This window comes from Podarcis bocagei (assembly GCF_964188305.1).
Source record: "Podarcis bocagei genome assembly, chromosome: 9".
Lineage (NCBI taxonomy): Eukaryota > Metazoa > Chordata > Lepidosauria > Squamata > Lacertidae > Podarcis > Podarcis bocagei.
In genome coordinates, this window is record NC_138134.1 from 16,884,874 (window position 1) to 16,890,438 (window position 5,565).

Genomic DNA, 5,565 nt, shown 5'->3' on the forward strand with positions numbered 1-5,565 from the left:
TTGCACGGAGTATGTAGTTGCATTGAACAGAGGGTGCAGTGCACGGAGTGTGTAGTTGCATTGCATGGAGTGTAGTTGCATTGCATGAAAGGTGTGTGCATTGCAGAGAGTGTGTTTTGCATTGCACGGAGTGTGTACTTGCATTGCACAGAGGTTTTGTGTGTGCATTGCACGGAATGTGTAGTTGCATTGCACAGAGCGTGCTTTTTGCATTGCACGGAGTGTAGTTGCATTGCATGGAGAGTGTGTGCACTGCACGGAGTGTGTGTTGTTGTTGTTTTTTGCATTGCACAGAGTGTGTGTCTGAAAAGGAAGCTGGCTTGGCGGCAGCTTGGTTGGGACTTCTTTAGGGGTTCTGGCCAGCGTCGGCCCTGTAAATTTACATATCATGATGGCTGCACAAGATGCCCCCTGCCCAAACGGGGGCTGGAAGTTGGCAAGCAATAGCTCAATACCTTTTGCCCATATTCCCATTTTATTTAGGGATCCAGTTGGATATCGTTGCTAAAACATACCACTTGGCTATGGAGAAGCTGTCTGCCTTGAAGGAAGTTATTTTGTAATACTTCCTCTGTAGCAAGTGATGCTTCACCAGATCCGATCTTGCTGGGTCACTTAACTAATCTTCCCACTAGGCCAGGCTGCCTAGATTTCACCCCTCCCATATCCAAGAATCTCCTGAGGAGTCTGCTGATTCTCCAGAGAGGAGGAGGCGTGTTCTGGTCTCTACTTATTCTGCTCCAGCACCAAGTCAGTCAGTCAGTCAGTGTCGGAGAGGGAGAGAGACTGAGTGTTAGAGATCATGTGTAGAGATAAGGTTGCTGCTAAGGGCAGCTGCAGATACTCAGTGCAGTGCAGCATTTATTTATGCTTAGACCTATTAAGCTCTGTATATAGTTTGTATAGTTGTAGATAGAATAAAGAAGATATTCTACAGAGCTGCTCTCTGAGTTGTTTATATACTCAGACTCTGCTGTACTCTGCTGTGCGACGACTGTCTTTTTGTTGGAGTGAATCCGGTGCTCACAACTCTAAGCTGTGAGTCCACAGCACTTTGACCTGTTCATGTGCAGAAGGTGGTCTCTGGAAGTGCTACCCAGCTCGCCTAGCCCAGTTGGGGCTGAAGTGGATGAGTCCAGTTGGTGGCACTGGCTCAAGGGCGATGCTGACAGAGGTCCCCTTACCTTTGTGTATGCCTACCAAATGTGGTGAAGGCAGATATCAGGCGATGGTAGCAATTCCTGAATGTATGCAATAGTAGTTCGCCATGGCAGGATACCTTGAACCCGCTCAGGGATTTTCAGGTTCATGCTGGTGCTGCTGGATCTTTGCCCTTTGGTTTTTATTTCAGGGGCTGCTGGTGTGCAAAGCTATGGCCTCAAGCCTGGTGTGGTGAGGCAATCATGTGACATAACTTTTCTTGAGTTTTCCCCATTGTAGTAGCAGTTCACATGTGGCCCGAGGAGTTCAGTGACCATCGGATCTGCTTTTGGTCTGATAACCAGGTGGTGGTGAGCGTCTTGGCAAAACAGTCCTCATGCTGTAGCACAGTCTCTGCCCCTCTGCTCATGCTTTCGAGCTGCGCCACTTAAGGTTTAATATTGTGCTTTCTACTCTCCAAATTACGCTGACACTATCCGATTTTCAGATGAAGCGCTTCAGATCCTGGGCTCCAGACTCAGCTATTGCCAGACTTTTCCAGTCTTGTGGCATTTTGACAACAATTAGTAATTTCAGAGAGCGGCAGCTTCCATTTCCCCTTCTGCTTTTACCTCTTATGGGAAGGCCTGGATGGATTTCTTAGCCTTAAGCTGGCAGTTCTTGGCCATTCAGAAGAATTTGCCCCCATCCTCTGAGCAGATCCTGCAGTATTTGGTCCACCTGCTGCAGATTGGGCATGCGGTTATAACTATCCGAATTCAGTCCGCTGCAATGTCTGTTTCATTGAAGCTTTATTTTTTCAGAGACCCTTGTATAAAGTTTGCAGTACGCAGGGCCTTGGAAGGTTGGAATAGGCTCCAACCTCATAGGACAGTGGGCAGGAAGTCGGTCAATTTTTACCTATGCAGTATCTGCAACAAGTTAAAACTTGTCTGCGGGTTAAAGATCAAGGTGAGACTCCTTTCAGTAGTCCATTGCATTTTCGCACTGAGGGTTGGGGAAATGGTTGTTGGAGCCAGCACGGGGCCGAGATTCTGGAGGCTTATTGTTTCAGGACTTTTCCTTATCCTTTGGAGCTTGTCATTAGAACTGGTAACTCTAAAACAGACTTAGTGGGCAGGAGTGCCACAGTCAGGCTTCCCACCACAGGTGAGGAGGGCCCTTGCCCGGTTATGGATAACAGAATATTTGGCTTTTTATTCCCTGGGGGCTGGCCCGCTCCTAGTGCATGAAAATGGGTTCCCGTTAGCCCGGCATCAATGTGCTTACGTCGTGCACCAGTTATTAGAGCCTGCGGCTTGCTTACCGCTGAACACTCCTCATTCCTTACGATTAGGTGCTGCTGCAAAGGCTGCACACTGGGGGCCTGTCAGTAGACAGGATTGTGAATACGGGTCATTGGAAGTCTGACGCTGACAAGGATTATATCAGGAAGTGTCACAGTGATGTCTGTGCTGATGCTTGTCTGTTGTTTCCTTTTTTCATAGGAGCAGCTGTGCACATTTGGGCCACAGCATTGTACACTAGGCTGGCAAGCATGTTGACGGGTTTGGACTGGGGCGTCATCTCAGTCTTCCTGCCCATGTGAACATATACTGGATGTCCAGATGGGGAATGCTTTGGGAGGAGATCCTTCCTTTGGTGCGGTCGAGTGTGACCTGTGCAGGTCCTCCCGCAGTGCTGGTGGTACAGCTGGGCGAGAATGTTTGCTGTCTTCCTCCAGCATAAGTTTGCATTCCTGCATGCAAGAGGGCTTGGATTGAGTTGATGGCAGCTCTCCCTGGACTCAAATTAATTTAAGGCATTGGTTCAAGGTGGTCTGGAGGGGGGGTTGGAGCACCTGTCCCCTCCAATGCGCAAAGATGTTCCATTAAGGGAATCCAAGGATTTGCCATGCTTTTGTCGACCCCTTTTGAGGGGTAGGGCCATGCAAGAGTCCCTGGGAGCATTTGGGGTGAGCTTGAGTCTGATCCTGGTTCATTGCTCCCCCATGCTGTTTATTGGAACTGACGATATGGTGGGGCCCAGTCGTCAGTGCTGCCCTGCTGAGGTCAGGTGCAGCTAGTCGGGAACCAATGCCTAGACAAACTACCACCGAGCAGGCCAGAAAGCATGTTAATAAGGCGGTGGATAATAGAATAAAATAAATAAAGTAAATAAAATAACAAATAAAATAAAATAGGTCCTTGCTTTAGGTGGTTCTGTAATATTGCACCCTGCTAATTTTCTTCAAGGCTGTTGCCCTCTTTAGGGCAGATGGGGTGCATCTGTCCCCTATGGGGAACGACACCTGGCGGGATGCGATTGCCTTGGGATTCATTGCTCCCCCACAATGTTTGCTGGTACTGACGATATGGTGGGGCCCAGTCGTCAGTGCTGCCCTGCTGAGGTCAGGTGCAGCTAGTCGGGAACCAATGCCTAGACAAACGTACCACCAAGAAGGCCGGAAAGCATGTTAATAAGGCAGTGGAAATAAAATACAGGTCGTTGGAAATCGAATGCATTCAAAGATTATGTTCGTTAACATTATTGGTGTCTTACAATTTTTGCTTGTTTCATCTTATTTATCAGGTTTAGCGGTGACCCGTGTTTGGATTGTGGGGCACAGTATCGTCCATTGGGCTGGCGTTGCAGCACGGCAATCTGGATTGGGTCCAGATTTCGGCTTTGCTCCACATATTCGCTTGTCTTGGCTGTCCAGACGTGGGATGTGCTGGTCGGAGTTCCTGCCAAGTATCCGGAGGCAGTTGCTCTTGGAGGGGCCGCCAGCTGCTATTGTGGTGCAGCTTGGTGAGAACGACCTGGTGCCCATGGACTGTTTGTCACTACGTGCTGCAATTTTGGGTGACCTGGAGACGCTGCGTGCAATGGTGCCGACAGCGAAAAATTTTTGGTCAAAGCTTTTGCAACGCTGCGTTTGGAAGGGCAGTCGTTGCCCGGCTGCCACTGAAAGGGCCCGAAAACGCATCAATTCTGCTGTGGTCAAAAAAGTTTTGGAGCTGGTGGCGATGCAATTTCCCACCCCGAGATTCTTTTTGAGAGGCCATCCTTTTTCCAAGCTGATGGCATGCACCTTTCCGCTTCAGGGAATGAGGCTTGGATTGGTGCGGTGGTGACCAAGCTGAGGTCTTGGTTGGGGCTGTGAGTGGTTTGGCGGTGAGCTGAGGGCTCCATGGCGGTTAGGCACTGGTTAAATTGGTGCTTGGAGGGGTAAGTGCCTACCCCTCCAAATGATGCGAATGGGAATTCCGTTAAAGGAAATCCAGGGGCTTGCCATTCTTTCGTCCTTGTCCCCGGAGTCGGACTTGGGCCGTGCAAGCCCCACAGGAACATGAGGGTGAGAAGTAATGGTCTGGTGCCCAGCTTTATTTCTCACCCAATACTTGTTTCCCACGCTGGCTTCCGCTGGTATCCGGAAGGCCAGCTCTGTCCCTGAGGGCAAGGACAGATAGTCGGAACCAGTGCCTAAGCAACCACTCACATTTTTGTATTTGAATAAAGTTGTGGCCAAAATTATGCCAAAAACCTTAAACAAAAATTGATGTGTGAAGTGTGAATTATTGGGGGGCTACTGTGACTCAACACGCAAAGCGTGTTCTCCCTAGCAGAGAGCACGTGTTGCGGTTGGGAACAGGCCACCCTCCAGTGACTAGGCAAATTTAGTTGAATCCCGACCATTTAAATGGTTAAACTGGGTTGCTGGGGTGTTTTGATTGTTGCCAATTCGGAGGAGGGGTCAGAGTCTATATATACAGGGGCCAGACGTTGGCACGGCCTCTTGGCCGTTTTGCATCGGATCACCCGCCCTCCCTCCCTTTAATAGGGGGTTTTTTTTATTTAAGCTGATCGCTTGACCTTGCTATGCCTGTCATGGTGTCGTTCGCCTTGGTGCGGGGGCACGGTAGGAATTTTGCCATCTGGCTGATTGGCTGGTGCCATTTGGTTTTTGCCTACTGCGTAGCAAATCGTCACAACTTGTAAGGTTGGCGGTTAGGCACTGGTTAAATTGGTGCTTGGAGGGGTAAGTGCCTACCCCTCCAAATGATGCGAATGGGAATTCCGTTAAAGGAAATCCAGGGGCTTGCCATTCTTTCGTCCTTGTCCCCGGAGTCGGACTTGGGCCGTGCAAGCCCCACAGGAACATGAGGGTGAGAAGTAATGGTCTGGTGCCCAGCTTTATTTCTCACCCAATACTTGTTTCCCACGCTGGCTTCCGCTGGTATCCGGAAGGCCAGCTCTGTCCCTGAGGGCAAGGACAGATAGTCGGAACCAGTGCCTAAGCAACCACTCACATTTTTGTATTTGAATAAAGTTGTGGCCAAAATTATGCCAAAAACCTTAAACAAAAATTGATGTGTGAAGTGTGAATTATTGGGGGGCTACTGTGACTCAACACGCAAAGAG